Consider the following 16,480-nt stretch of genomic DNA (forward strand, 5'->3'; position numbering starts at 1 on the left):
AGGCACCCAGGATGTACATGTAGTCTTTTTTCCTGGACCAGCGGCATATTGTATGCAGAGACCTTTGTATGCCGGTTGTAAGCATGGAACTGCCACACATTGGGGTCGATAAACATTTGATGAGTCGTCACCAGCTTATTTATTCTCCTCAGAACATTGTTGGCACATCTTAAAACACTCATCTGGAGTGGAGGCTGCTCTTCAGGCCTCATTGCATTATTATTATTATTATTATTATTATTATTATTATTATTTCTTTTTCGATTTTCACCGGTTTGGACTTAAAAGACATTAATATTGCCTGTTAGGAGAAATGTTGATGGAAATGAGTCAAATGGCATTATGGTTAGAAACTTGCCAGGTGTCATTTTTGGGCGATTAGATAACTCTATTTTCTCTTGGAGTGAATTGCTTGTTTGTTACAAGTTAGGGCTTTGCTGGACTGGTTTACAGGGCCAGGGGGAACGAGATAAGTGAATCTTCTAGTGAGAGGTCATCTGTTTTGAAAACAGGGAAGATTCCACAAGCCAGATCCAAGTGTTACAACATCGGGAAATATCTCAGACTGTGCAGGGTAACACAGCCCCCAGCTGAACACTCAAACAAGGATTCTTTACACTGCCTTCTCTGAAAGTGCGCAAAGCCCAGCCTCAGAGACTCCTTAGATGTTATGGCCATGAGTAGATCTGGGGATGAACTCAGATAGCAGAGGAAGAGTGAGCGTTCCCCCTCTTCATATGCCTTGACAGAAAAGGCAGAGCTTCTTCTCTGCTCTGTCCTCCTTGCAAAGGCATTTCCACTGTGTAAGGTGAACACCCCTCTGCCCTCTGCCCAGACTAGAGCTTGACACGTTGCCTTTGGGCCCAATGTAGTATGAGCTCTACTTCTGCCCAGTCAGGGGTGTGGCCTGTGTCTTTCAGAAGGTGTCTGAGATATTCTCTATGGGAATGTCAGACAAAAATTATCTGCCCTTCTAGAAATTTTATTTGTCCTAGTAACCAGCTGGCCATTGCTCCATCTTCTTCTCCTCAGTCTGCTCCCCATCTCTGCTCCACCTTTCGTGGTTCAGAGAATTGCCATTAAAGACAGTCTGGAAATACAGCACACTGCAGCTCAAGGGGTTATGTCTGTCTTTTGTTAGCTCATCAAGCTGTCCTAGATAAATTGTTATTTGAAGTCAACATTAGAACCTTTCTCTTACCATAATTAATAGGCATGAAATAAAGCAATCCTGTGCAATGATTTGACTCACTTATCTAATAAGTGCATCTGTCATCCCAGTGTTCTGATAACCCTGACTGGGAATTTGGCCTCTGTGGAGTCTGTATCAGACAGATAGCTGCATCCTCTTCCACTGTGAGGACTGCATGGGGTACTGAAAATGTGTCGCAAGGACAAAGCCCATGCTGTGGTATCATACAGTATTTTTTCTACTTTAGTAGGCAGACTGGCTATTTTAACTTAGCTTTGTTTTGTTTTGCAAAAGGTCAGTTCAGGGCATTAAAGTTACTTTAGTCCATGTTAGAAGTTGCATGCTGTCCATAAATGATGCCCACTTTTGGGAAGAAATGATAGCAACTTACTTCAGTAATCTTTGTGATAAGCATAGAATCACCAATGGAATCTTTTCCCTAAGAGTCCAGAGGCCTTAACACAATGCCAAGCTTCTACTTCTAAGAGATCAGGTGTCTACATTTCTTTGGCATGGCCTTTCTGCTTTCAGACTCTCTCTTGGAGCAGATCCTCAGTGTCTATATTTTCTGATTATAAATTATCATTAGAAACTTCTGTATTTTTGTCTCATGCTCTTTTGTGGGCAGCCTGCCTTCCTGTCTCATTGTTCCCTCAGTCTGCACTCAGTGCCCTACCACAGGCGTCCCTTCCACTCCCTGCAGGAGGCAGCCACCATCCCTTCCCTGTTTCCTCCTTCCTGGCTCAGTGCCTGGCTCCTTGCATTAGCTGTTCAGGGTGACATCAGAGTGATACTTGCTCAGCAGTTGGTCCTTACATCTTACAACTGCTGCTGTCCATGCCTTTTCAGATCTCTTCCTTTGTTCTTTCTATCATAATTTTGAGTTGTTCTCCACATTGGAGTTCAGGCATCTTCCTCTGGGAAGCTGCATTATGGATGCTCTCTGTCTTCTCTTAGCTCAAATTAGTGGTCTATACATATCTGAACAGATTTACCTTCTTTTCTAGCATGTTTTATTGACTCTGCCACTGACTACATGTAAACAGAGAGAGACTGGTGACAACAGTTCCTCACAATTAATGAACAATTATGTGTGAATTAATTGAAGAGCTAATTAATGAATGGTTCACAGCAGCACCTTTCAGAATATAATTACGTTAAAATTATGCACATGCTGGACCATAAATTGAGAATATGCTATGATGATAGTGATAACAATGATGATGAAAACAAGAAGGGTGGTATGAGATTTACATATGAAAAAAAGACAAGACCATGAATTCCTTTCCTCTCTGGCATACTCTAAAAGATATTAATAACAATTCATCTAGTTTCCTCTATTTTATAAGCTGTGTCTTGAATATCCTACCTAAAAAAACATATATGTATTCTACATGGTGTCACCAAATAAGTTTCAGGTTAATTAATGAAATAAAGATGATAATGTTTTCTGAGCCAATGAATAAAAGAAATATTTTGGCATATTCAAACAATTAAAAATGAATGTTCAAAATGTATTTAGTCATTATTATAATCATTTTATAAACAAATATAAAGAAAGCTCAATGAAATGTTCTGCTCTAGCTCACAGGCCCTGAAAAGAGCGTATTTTTGTATTTTTATAAGCCTTTGGTCTTTACTTTCTATTATTATCGAGTTTGTAGAAAAATATATTTCTCAAAGCTTGAAGTATACCCCTTGTAAAGTGTTTTCAGGATCTTCCTGTGTGCACAATTTTAGATAATGGCCTGAGGGGTCTTGTCTGGACCTTACCAGGTGTTTCATTCACTTGGATTTTGAAGAACTTTTGGACTGCAAAGTCTCACTAATAAAAGAAACGTTAGTTCAAACACAGAGGCATTTTAGAAGGGACATCTGCAGAAGACAGAGGAATCAGTATGTCAGGGAGACATTAAGGCTAAAGCTGCTGGTCTTTCCCACTCAAACCTACAGTATAGGTGTGCTTTGTAAAGTCTAATTAAGGAGTATACATAGAGGAAGTGAATTCCAGCGATAAAGCCATAGCTTAAATTACAGGGGAAAAAAAACTGCTCTGGATCAGTTGTGGTTTTAAAATGTCCAGACCTGTTGATAATTCCTTCTGTGTTATTGGCAGAGAATGTCTGTGTGACATACCACAGTGCCTCAATCAAATCTAAAAGTTCTGTTTCAGCATGTTTTATTGATATCAGTATACTTTAGCTCTCTCCCGGGATTTTGCAGGCATATTGGACCTGAACTGGACGGAATCGTTAACTTGAGACAGGTACTCTATTAGGTATGGACTGAGGCTCTAGAGACTTGTTCAATTCTCGCATCACATTTCTGGATTTTAAAAAATCGCAAATTTAAATGCTAAAGTGATGGTGCTGTTTGTGATAGTCCATGGTTACAAACTGGAAAGTCATACTGGACCTTCTGTGGATAACCATGGACAATCTGGATTGTCATGTGTGGGTTCATAATCACGGACAGACTCCTGGGGTGTGACACACTTGCTTGACTGGAGTCTAAGAGCAAGTAAGAAGATTTCACCCCATGAGAGCCCTTGACCCCAAGACTTTTCTCACTATTCTCGCTTTTGGCCATGTGGAAATATCCACTACTGTCAAGGGCTGCAGCCCTGTTTCCATGCCGAGACTGAACTCAAAGTTGTCTCTTGTAATCTAGGCTTTGATGCTTCCTGATGCCATGACGAGTTCCAACATTCTGGTTTCGTACTTGGAAAGGCAAACGGCTCCTGGGGCTGAGGGTGTAGCTGTGTGGTGGAGTGCTTGCCTTGCTTGTACGAGGCTGTGAGGTTGATCCCTGGCACTGGCCCACATCTCCCAGCTCAGTGCCAGTGGCATAGCCAGGTGCAGACCTGGGTGCCACAACAAATCAACATGTCTGTGGTATGCAGTCCCCAGAAACATGGGAACTGAGTGTTCAAGCACAGCGACCAAACAATGACTCCAGGTTATCACAACGTGTAGGGAGCAATAGCCACAAAACCGAGCCAGTACCAATGCCAGAGTCAAATTCTTCCTGTTGGCTATTTCATCATTCTGCGTCATTTTGGTTAATGCAGAGAAAACTCTAAGACTGTCTCGCCCTGAAAATCTATATGGGTTCCAGATATGCCCCCTCCCTGTTTATAATAAGCTCCTGAGCATATCATTTGATTATCTACACTTCCCCATTGGTAAGAAACTTTCTTTAAATTGGAAGATGAAGATTATTTGATTTTATGAAGGTACAGCATGGCACCAAAAAAAACAATCCCAGGGGCCTGAGTGATAGTACAGAAGGTGGGTACATGCCTTGCACACTGCCAACCTAGGTTTGATCCCTGGTATGGATCCCCAGCCCCCCAGAAGTGGCAGAGCTAGTAATAAGTCCTGAACACTTCTGTGTGTAGCCCCAAAACAAAAAAAGTGAGTCTCAGCTATGCATCAAATAATGTACCATTGAAACCATATGATTTTAAAAATAAATCTATATATCAACAACAACAACAAAACCACATGATTTAAAAATTACAAGTTAGCATGCCTAACACCATCCATTTCTGTTGAAGGGGAAGTTGCTGTCACCAGAACATTCCAGAGCAAAACTAACCCAACTGCACTGGGTGCGGGTGCTGGCTCTTGCTCACCTCCTGTGTTCTGGCAGTACCTGTGCTAGTGCTTGTTGGGTAATTAAGGTTTTGTTTGGAGAAGAGTGCTGATTTGCATGCAAGTTGTGAGAAATAGTCGAGAAGACCTAGGGATCCTTTCCCCATTTCCCTCAGGGAGTCTCTTGCGTTAGCCCAGCCTTCCATGTGTTGACCCTGGGGGAAGGTACAGAGCACCCCTGTCCTCTCTGGCTTCCTCTTACAGACATGAGCACGTCCAGGGTCCTTCTCAGGCCTTTTGCACAGAGCAGCAGGTGCTGTGAAAGCTCATGTTTGAGCATGTTCTTCCTCGCTTGAGCTTTTGTCTGTGGCTTCTCTTGACTTTAGAAATGGAATCTACAAACACTTGGCCCTGGGACTAGGCCGGTGTGTTCCCTGGGGCCCTGTTCTCACGGCTGCTTCCCACTAGCTGTCTCCAGCCATGGAGCCTTCGGGAAGGCTTTTCTGGCAAAAATCCCCAAGCCGCACACACAGTGGACCATCTTGTCCACCTGCGCATGCCTTCAAGAATGGCCTTCAGAGACTACTGGCATGTCCATGGACTGGGCCACAGAGAGGATTCTCCCACCAATGCTACATGTGTGAGCCACATATTTGTGTTCTTTGGTGGTTCTTTTCTTCATGGACTTTCAGCTTTGTCAGGTGTGAACAGCGTCAGTCCTACAGCGACTGGTCCCTAGATACAATGTGGTCCCTGGAACACTCTGACACTCACACAACAGGATGGTGATAGTAGAGATGGCATATGGAGTCATTCACTGTTTTACAGAGAGTAGCACTGTAATCCTGATACCCACTCCACAGAACCAGCTCTTCTTATTCTCATTTTTGAGATAAGGAAAGTGCGATTCAGCTGAGAGAACTTGTTACCTGAGTTGACTCCATGGTGCACCAAAACTGGTCCATAGATGGCCATCCACTGGACGTGACATACCTCCCCAGTAGCCAGGCCCCACACCCGGGCCACCATAACGGTTCCCTGGACTAAGATTGAGGAGTGTTCTCAGTGCTGAGAGTCATGTGTGTTCAGAGATCACAAGGACCTTCCTCATAGCTTGACCCTCTGTAGTTTTTGTTGTTTAGACTCTTTTTAATGGCTTACGTATTAGGTAGATGTGAATTAGAAAGTCTAGATTATTTTCAAGTTAAGTATTTTTTTTCAAATGCTGTTTTATTTGTGGGAGGATGTGTGAAGCATTCATTAAATGAAAAGTAATGTGGGATTTTAGGGTATAAAATTTACTCAACAATTGTACTATAAAATAACCACAAACATCCAGTTAAACCTAAACACCCTCGTTTAACCTCAAATCAACACTAAATAATAACTGAATATGCTTAGCAGCAGGAGGGGTGCAAGTATATTTCTCATGGTAAAAGCCATTCCCTAGTGAAAACTCATTTATTTTTACTTAATAGGATTCCCTTACCCAGAGGCAATATTGTTATGTATTATTTTTGGTCTTGCATTTCTTTTGCAAATTGAACTAAGCTGGGTTCAATCTGGTGAGTGGTGGGGTTGTGCTACCCAATTTTGGACTGTTTCCAAATGTAAAACTACAATTCCAGATACTCCTGCCACAAATATCTGGGTCTCATTAGGAGGCTGGGAAACAGGGAAGAGACCCAGTCTGGCTTCCCCTAACTAACAGCCATGCTTTTTCCAGTTGTTCTACAAACCATTTCAATGTTTTAGTAGTCCTAAAACTTGATGACTTTTTCCATGAAAGGAAGTGTTCCCACATTCTCCAGAGGGGAGGGCTCTCTAGTCTGACTCCTCCAGCCTCCCGTTCCCACCCCCTCACCCTTGCCACCACCCACGCAACATCTGTATTTCTTAAACTCAAAGCACAAATTATTGTAAAAGTTAATTGAGCTTACAAAGAAATGCTTGTGTATCAAACTTTCTCAGCTTTCAGGAAAAACAATCTGGTTTGAATGGGCATTCAAAAGTACAAATTCTTCACTAGCGCTTTCTCCTCAAGCCCTCAGGAGGAAGTCCTTCTGCTCCCACCACCCCTTCATAAAGGCTTGGCTGTGTGCCAGAGTCAGCAGCCAAGGGATGAGCTCCATGAAGATAGAATACACAGTTTTTGCTTCTCTGGTTACTCAATAACCATATTTTGCTTCAAAAGCAAAAATCAAGTGCTTTTGGTTACAAATTGAGTTCTATCCCCGGTAGTGGGCATAGGCCTCCTGCTGTTGAAGTCCCTTGGACACTGTCTCACGCAGCTCCAGCCTCGCAGGGACATGCAGAGCCCCAGGGTGGCAGGCAGAAATGGCTTTATCTCCATCAGTGTGTTCTTTCTGATTGAATGGGACAACCAGAGATGCCAGGCTTGGCACAGGAACAGATGAGAAGATTCCCCATGTCCTGGAGTGATGATTGAGGGTGGATTTAGTACTTAGACATATTATGGGAGCAAATGGCTTTCCTTGTAGGGGTTTCTCGACCTCCGTCTTGGCTTCACTTCCAACACATCACTGCCATCTTCTTGAGTTACCCAGGGTCTCTGAGACAAAAAGCAAGTGAACAGAGTTTCTTGCACAGTGCAGAACATACTTGTAACCTCTTTTAACTATATCTGTATGTTGAAAGAAACTTCTAACAATCAAAAGCACCTATTTTCGGTACCTGATGATTAATCTCTAATCATCCCCAGGGGAAAAATTCAAATAATCTCTTACTTCAGATAAGGAATCTCATCCAGTAAGTTTTGACCCAGAATTACTTTGATGGTGGAAGAGATTCATCTTTGTCATTATATTAAAATATTAGAGCTGGTTAAGAGAAGGAGCTTAGCCAAGAGAATTACAAAGTGTGAGTAAACAAGATAAAAACATAAGAAAAGTAAAGAGAGAACTTTCTTCAAAAGGCGGTATAAAATTTGCTTTGTGAATTACCCCTGTGGGTTCTGTTTTTATGTGCTCCTGTATAGTAATGTATATTGAGGGTTTTGGAAAACCATAGTAGGTTTTCCTCTGTTCTTCTAATGTACTCCATGTTTTGGGAAAAGGTAAAGGTAAAGGTAAAGGTAAAGGCCCTCCCGTTGATCGTCGATTTGCTCGAGCGGGCCCAGTAACGTCTCCATTGGAGACTTTGTTGTTACTGTGTTTGGCATATCGAATACTCTCGGTAGCTTGCCGGGCTCTCCGAGAGGGGCGGAGGAATCGAACTCAGGTCGGCCATGTTGGTCGCTTGTAAGGCGAATGCCCTACCGCTGTGCTATCTGTTTAATTATCAAATACATTCAATCAAAAAATCAGTTTTCAATGAAAGAATTCTGTATCTACAGTCAGTAACAAATTTAATTCTTTAGGCTAATAAGATATAACTAGGAAAATCACTTCCTCATCCAAGCTTGAGAGAAATTTGCCATAAGCCTTATTACTAAGAAGTGCAGTGGTAAGTCTATCATTGCTTAACTGCCTGTTTATTAGATTGGTTATTAAATGCCAAATTAGTTATTAAAGAAATGAAGCGGGTGCTCAAAACTTTCAATACAATATTAACGCAGGTTTTTCTATAATACCACAATATTCAGTGATTTCACAAAACTGCTGAGCTTCTCAGCATACCAAATTAAAGAAAAGCCACAGGAAACACCAGGTTTGCTGTTCTCAGCTGACGTTCCTTAAAGACACAGTGCTGTGAGACAGAACCCTCTCACCACCCAAGCATGAGCCAGAGTGCGCCCTCAGCAGCCAGCCCCAGGCCTGACAAAGCTGGATGGTGAGTTTTTCCAGAGGACGTCACTGGGAAGGGAGGCCACACACATGGGTTCCCAGGAGGAGGGGCAGCCGGAAGAACTCTGGGAGAAGTCATTGCCTTTGAGATTCTGCAGGGCTGAAGGTTAAAGGAAGTAACCTGCGTCTGTGTTAGTCCAGAGGACCAAGCAGGGGACTGGTTTCAGATGAATGTAAATTACGATGATAAGTCAGAATCATAAATACCAGAATGGCAGCTTCACAAAACCCTTAGGATTCTAGCTTTCATCACCCAACATGGCCGCATAGGACAAGAGCTTCTGGGGGAGATGAAGAGATCGGGTCCCAGGCATGCTGGGACTGGGGCAGGGGAGCAGCACATTTTGTTCCAAATGCCCAACATGCTCAGAACTGCGGCTCCCCAAGGAGCAAACTCCCACCTGCCCAACACTACCTGTCCGGACATTGGTGGCACCTTCTATCTGCAGCTCCTCTGCTTGGCTCATGAGCAGATATGAAGCTCTCAACCCTGGCTGAGCTTCCTTCATCCTCTTCACATCTGGACTCCATTTTCCCTGCTCCTTGACTTGTTGGTGGTTCCTAACAAAACTCTCTGGGGTTTGAGCCCCAGAAGAAATGAATTCCTTTAACCAGTCTTTATCTTCTAGAAAATACCAGCTAAAGAGGATTCTGATCTTATACTTTCTGACTTCCTGCTAGGCCTTCTAAAACAAAGGTTGGCAAAATACAGCCCCCTGGGTCAGATCTGGTCTGCTGCCTGGTTCTGCACATACAGTTTCATCCACACAGGATAGGCTGTGCCAGTCCATCTCATTGTCAGTGAGTAGTTGTTGGCACTTCAACAGCAGAGCCGATGTGGGGACACAGTCTCTGCATTTGAAAAGTGGGAGCTTTTCCTCCAGCTCAGGTTTATTGTCCTGCTCTGGAACATCATAACGGATGTTCCACATACGGTCTCCCAGACTTCTGGCCTGCAGCAGTGGATGGCAGCTCTGGTTCTCATCATCCACTCACTTCTTTTCTCGGCCGCTGGACCCATTTGATACCAGATGGTCATGTCTGAAAACTGTTACTTTTAACCAAGAGCCCTCTGAACTGAGGACAATGTGCTAGAAGCAATGCACCAAAGCCAGAATGAATAGTCTTCTGTGGCAGAAACTTGGCTTGAACTTCTGCTGAGTCTATTTGCTGCTGGTTCTTGATTTCCAGGGCCTTCTCTCTAGTCTGTGAACCTGGACTATGTGTTCCAGAACAGCAAGAAAAGAAGATCCCAGCACATTGTCAGGTTGAGATGTGTCATTTGAACTGTGTTCTTTGCACCATGACTTCCTTTTGCCCATTTTGAAATAAAACCTGAAAAAGAATATTAAATTTAAGTAGGAGTAAGTGAAGAAAAATGTTCATTTAAAAACAGTCATTAAATAAAAGCATGTGCATACACATAGCACAAGTCCAACTGTGCTTATGAAACCATTACCCAAGGGTCAGGCAAGGTCTCTTTCTAACTAAAAAAAAAAAAAAGTAATAACAGTAGGAAATGTTCTGAGCAGCAAGCTGGGAGTTCTCTTAAGGGAATTCTCCTACAAAGCACACATTAGGTGTGGCTTCCTCAGGATTAAGTGCCAGGCAGGCGCCTTCTGGTCAGATGAAGGCCCAGCTGCCTTCCTTTCAAGCTTGTCCCTGTGACCAAGGCAGGCAGGTCATCCTCGGTCAGCACCAGCTGTCCCTCCCCTGGTGGCAGGCGACCCCGGCCTCTCGCCAGGCCACACACTGTAGTGTAAGCAGAAGGGCTGGAGGGGTCAGTCTCTGAGCGTGCTCAGGAGGAAGGAAACAATTCATCCCTGCTGGGACCCAGGCCAGATCTGACTCAAGCTCCAGTCCCAGTGATACCAACCAAGGGACCGTGCCTACCATACGCTTTACCAGGCATTTTTTTTTTTACCTCAGAAATCATCCCCGGAGATATCAGCCCTAATTCTTAGAGGAAATCAGACACAACGTTCCAGCCAGTTTTGTGTGTAGTGCCTTTGTCTCTCCATTATTTTTGGTAGGTGCTAATAGAAGATGAAGCGTTGGTTTAAATGATTCTTCTGAGGACCTGACATTCTTCTGTATCTTGATAACAGGCAACAGCAAACCCTGTTCATTGATAAAATAAAGCCCCTCATCTTTTCAGGTGAAATTTTTTTTTCACTGCTTTTCATTTGTCCTGGTACAGGGAGAGCAATTCCAGCCCACAGGGGCATGGTCAAAGACTTGGGAGAGGCGTGGGATGTTTAGACTTGAGGAGGGACCTAGAGACCTTCCCGTGAGGGCTTACTAGCTCCACACATCCCACCCCTCTCCCAAGTCTCTTTCTTTTCCAAGGCCCTGTAGCATGTGGGGGCTTCCTTTGGTCTCCCTGCATATTGGCTTCATTTTCCTGCTCCTCCATGAACACACAATTCCATGTTTGATGCATGGAGAAAGCTCCTGATCGGAGCTTGCTTCTATGGGAAGTATTGGGCACCCTCATCCCAATGTCATCCTGGACTTCCACGTGATTCTGTGAGGGCCACCTCCAGAACCTTCACACAGCCGAACCTCACGGAACCCTTAGCATAAGGGCTTACCTGAAGAACTGACTTGACCTTACAGTGGCAGGTGCCATGAAGTGGGGGTGGGAGGAGAGCTGGGAGTGCAAGGGAGCACTGGTGTCTCAGCCATTTTTAGCCAGCTAGTAATTGGTCCTTTGTTTAGATTTTTGTTAGTCCTTTGCTTTGGTTTTGTAGGAAGAAGAGGCAACAGCTGTTTATATACTTGATTTTTAATGCTCATGGATAAACCAAATTCAATGTGTGTTTATTTAAAAAGATGTCCTTGAAGCACAATTGTACATTATAGGCTAATTTCTTGAAAGATGGGGAAATTTAAAGGAAAAAAAGTTTAAGAAGCCTTTAAACCATCTTGGGATTGAGATGGGCATGTGTTGCCACCAGAACCCAGAACTTCCTTGCAGACAAAACCAAACAGCAACATTAACACAAACCAAACCATTTGGGTCTGAAAATCTGTTTCCTTGAAAATTTCAAATCTCTTTCAGGATATTTAAAATAAAAATGGATGAAATTTTGATTCTTACAGATAATAAGAGAAAAATCAATCCAAAAGAATGAGTTGTACTCTTGAAATAGAATGAGAACACAGTGCACAGAGGGGAAAGCAGGGAAGTGATAGAGATGGAGTAAATCTGACCTTCTGAGTGGTCAGCTGTGGGACTGAGTGGTAAGGTCATCAAACATGGGACAACTTCCTTTCTACTCTGATCTTTAGTGTTCTGTTTTTATATGCCTGATAATCAGAGCTACGGAATATTCGATCCTCTCTCTGCAATGTCCCTACATCTCTGTGTTATTTGTGTGACTTTACAGTGTTCTGTGATTATTTTCATGCATTAATGCATCTATCCAATAAACTACTTAAAGGAAGTGAGTACTTATGCTTCCTTGGCAGCTGTCTTCATGCTGCTTAGGTAAATGAGTGTAGGAAGCAGCCTCCTGCAAGCCCTGATGCAGGACACGGAGCCTCTACCCCTCACTGGGTAGAGTGTTAGAGGCTCATGATGCTTCTCAGAAGGGGCGCTTCTGAATGCCCTCTAGAAGAAGGCACGCTGCCACAGGGCCACGTGGGAAATGGGAAACGCCACCTTTGTCCCAGGGAGTGAGTCATGTGGGCCCAGCAGAATGTAAAGCAGAAGGAATGTGAGCTGGGTGGAGGCTGAGCCAGGAAAGCGCTCTCATCAGCCATGTCTCACTCTACCTGTATGTCACCTTGCTGGGAATAAGAGGTGCTGAGGTGTGTCTAGAAAGAGCAGGGCAGTACCCCGACATGGGCCTGAGCTGTCTTCTGAGCGGCTGCTGAGAAAATCACAAGCTTCCACTGAGAGTCCTGAGGGCTCTGGGCGTGCTGGGCCTGGGGCTCACACAACAGCCTACCAGCATCTTGTGACACCCTCCTGTTTTCTGCTCACAGTTCTCTGCTAAACCCCAAGCTCAGTCAGAGGTGAAAGCTGGTGGTTTACGGGGCAGTGTTGGTCAAACCAGTCAGCTACGAACCTGCCGTCAGACGATGGTCTTTGACACTGTCTCTCTGGCATTTGCTCCTCCACCGTCTACCTGCCTTCTCCAGGCTCCCCCTGCTCTTCACGCTGCCCCTTGATAACCTTTGTGGATCCCGCTTCACCCTCCATCCATCCTCTCTTCCCAGTCTTCTATCTTTGTAGTGGCTACTGACAAACCCAGTGAGCCCGTATCTTTCTTTGGATACAGGTAATGAACAAGAGGGTTCGCATCCAGGTAACAGGCAAGGCCTGGAGCTTGCCACATCAAGGAAGGGTTGGGGAAAACAACCTGCCAGCACAATGCTGATACAATTCTTGACTCAGCACTGCCCCTCACTGGTAGATCCAAGGACTAGTCTGAGAAAGCAACAAAGCTCTGAAGAAATAGACCAGAAGCACCAAAATTGCCTTGGAGGTGAAAGAAAGCAGAGATGCGGGCTACAGACTTTTGAAGGGAAGCAGCATTATTCATTCTAAAAGTATGTCTATATGTGGAGAGAAGCTTCTGGACATGAGTAAGGAACGTAGGAGATTAGAAAAACAGAACCCTGGCAGAGAGGAGGAAGGTACTCTCTAGAAAGGAAAAACCAGGCAATCCGCTACTGTTTATATTTTCACAGAGAGGAGAATTGAAACACAGTCCAGGGCCCTGTCCTTTCCTTGGAATCCCCTATGCCGGTGTGAAGCCTCAGACCACATGCTGACCAAATGGATCATGTTTCAGATTCTATACAGAAACTGGCATAGATTATGAGATGTGATCTGATTTATAAATTTTCCACCAGGGATTTTAGTCCTGTATGTGCCAGTGTTTTTGAAGTACAGATAAACTGTATTCCAGGACAAAGTGTGTTTCCGGCACATAATAGGTACTTAACATGACATTGTAGCGAATAGCATCATTCAACATTATTTTCCGGAATCTGATCTTAGTTCAAATAAGTTTCTGATAGTGTGATAAGAGGTCAAATTTATTTATGATTTACTAGGCGTTCAACTACCTAACAAAGAATGGAATAGATTGCCAGCCCTGTGAATTAAGGTTTTCAGTTTCCATCGTTAGGACAACAGAATGCTATTATTCCTTCTTTGGACAATTGCTATGAAAAGGAAAAGTGGTTTTATCAGAAATTTTATATTTTAGAACATCTCAAACTTAAATACATACTACCCATGTGGATGACTTTGGTCTCTGTAGGTATATTTTTTCCCTTTTTAAATCCTGAGTATGTAGGATGGGGGAATCATGTTCTCAAGTAGCCTAGAAGACACATGGACAGAACCAGATTGAAAAGTTTAGTGCTGTGAATGCTCTTATTGTGAAGCCTAGAGCTGGACATATTATCATTAGAGAGCTGTGTGATCTGTGAAGCTCTTCCCTGTTCATGACCTCATCACTTCCCACAACTCTCCTGCCAGACGCACCAAGCCAGTCCATTGCCCAGGGAGAACACCGAGACTCTGAGTGGAGATGCCTGGCTGGGAGTCTCCCGTAATGATGGTCTCACAGCGTTCATGCTGATAAGTGTTTGGTGAGGTCACTGGAAACACACTCCATCTTCCCTTATAGAATTTGCCTCTCTGTGTGCAGAAACAGTAGCCAACTCCCAGGAGAGTGAACATAGTCTTCAAGGCACCCTCTCGGTGTCCTTTTTTAAAAAATCATATACTTGGTTTGGAATTACTTTAATGATGAGGAGCAAAATTATAGGGGGTGTAAATCAACCAGTTTTGGTGTTCTGTTCCTCAACTCAAATATAAAAAAGATATTATTTTGAAATCTTCAGTGTGTTAGATAGTTTAGTTTGTAACTGTATTAAACATGCGAAAGCTTGATATATTGAGTCCAGTATATCATAATGTTCATGAAAAGTTATCACGGTCCCGGTCCTCCCATTGTTCATCGATTTGCTCGAGCGGGCCCAGTAACGTCTCCATCGTGAGACTTGTTACTGTGTTTGGCATATTGAGTACGTCATGGGTAGCTTGCCAGGCTTTGCCGTGCGGGCTTGCCGGGCTCTCCGAGAGGGGCAGAGGAATCGAGCTCGGGTCGGCCATATTGGCTGTGTGCAAGGCAAACGCCCTACCACTGTGCTATCACTCCAGCCCATTTGAAAAGTTATCAAATACTTTGAAATACCATGTGTGAATTTCTGAGTTGCAATATAGATTAAAATTCAGTTTGACATCTATTTTTGTGTGCCTATAAATAGAACATTTTATGTTATGAGGTTTTTTTATGTTATGAAATAAAACATAAAAAGAGGCTACTGATAAAAGTAGAAAGAGTTGGAAAATAAAGAAAAATACTCACAATTATATTAGGCTTTCCCATTTCACAAAACCATTTATTAAACCCACAATGAAAATTTAAATGCTGCTTTGCATTTACTTTTATTGTCTCCCAATTATTTCACATGACTCAACATAGATTTTCTACTTTCCTATTATTGTGAACTACTTGAGATAAATAAGTTTCACAAGCTAGACTAATACTGTGATCACAATTTATAACTGTTTTATTGGATAGATTTTCTTTATGCTCTCCAAAACCAACATAAAGAAAATATACTTCAGGGAAAAGAGGAACTTGGAGATTCTTTAAGTTCATTACAGTTTGAAACACATCAGTCTGTTCTATGCATCACATTGTCCATACAAAACTATACAACAACAAGACGATGTATAAGTTCCTACCCATTTAATGGTTTTATGAAGGTCATTGTGTCCTTGTTCAATACATATTTTTATAAATTTTTGGTTACAAGGTAACATGTGATAAGTATATAAAATTTGAAAATTGCATAACCTATAAGAAAGTTAAAAACAGATTTCCACTGTTCCTATAAAAGACCTTTGTTAATTAATGCATTTCTTTCTGTTATATTTCTTTTTTATTTTGCACAGTTTATGCATATTTTGTACACATATATACAGAAACATTTAAAAGTTGCTACATAACACAGTTTCTGTGAAGCAAAAGAAGTCTAAGCCTGATAGAATGAAACCTCTGTCAAACTCTATCTTTTCTGTATATGTTTTAAAATCCATATGTAAATATCATCTGACTTGAGATTTTCTGAAACCTTTTCAGCATGAAAGTGGGACATGGGAACTCTTTTCTGGCATTTAAAACTTAATCAACTATGCTACCTAGAAAGGTTTTATGTGAACAGCCAGAAAGTCCTGAGAACTGACACTTTTTTAAAAATTTTTATTAGTGAAACACCACGAGGTACAGTTGTAGACTTACCAATTTTTGTGCTTGGGTTTCAATCACACAATGATCGAGTACCCATCCCTCCACCAGTGCCCATTCTCCACCAGCACTAATCCCAGCATCCCTCCCACCCCCCATCCCCACATCCCACCCTTCATCTGTGGCAGGAAACTCCCTTTTGTTCTCTCTCTCCTTTTGGGTGCTGTGGTTTGCAAAAGAGGCATTGAGTGGTAATCATGTTCGGTCTATAGTCTACTTTCAGCATGCATCTTCCATCCTGAGCGGATCTTCTCAATACCCTTTATTTGGTGCTCCCTTTTCTATCAGAGCTGCCTTTACCCCTAGAATGTGCGGCTGGCCTCCAAGCCATGGAGTAAACCTCCTAGTACTTATCTGGGCTATTCTTGGGTGTTAGTCTCCTATTTTGTTACTTTATGTTCCCGATATGAATGCAATCTTTCTATGTCTGTCCCTCTCTTTCTGATTCATTTCACTTAGCATGATACTTTCCATGTAGTACCACTTGTATGTAAATTTCATGACTTCATCTTTTCTAACAGCTACATACTACTCCATTGTGTAGAT

The 16,480-nt window shown here is 42.8% G+C and overlaps 1 protein-coding gene across 2 annotated transcripts in view; it reads left to right on the forward strand.

Moving 5' to 3' along the window:
* EGFR (epidermal growth factor receptor) overlaps positions 1 to 16,480 on the forward strand; it is a 213,103-nt gene that overhangs the window by 115,819 nt on the left and 80,804 nt on the right. The gene's annotated exons all lie outside the window — the stretch shown is intronic.

Source organism: Sorex fumeus, unplaced genomic scaffold, assembly GCF_029834395.1.
Source record: "Sorex fumeus unplaced genomic scaffold, SorFum_2.1 ptg000128l, whole genome shotgun sequence".
Classification (NCBI taxonomy): Eukaryota; Metazoa; Chordata; class Mammalia; order Eulipotyphla; family Soricidae; genus Sorex; species Sorex fumeus.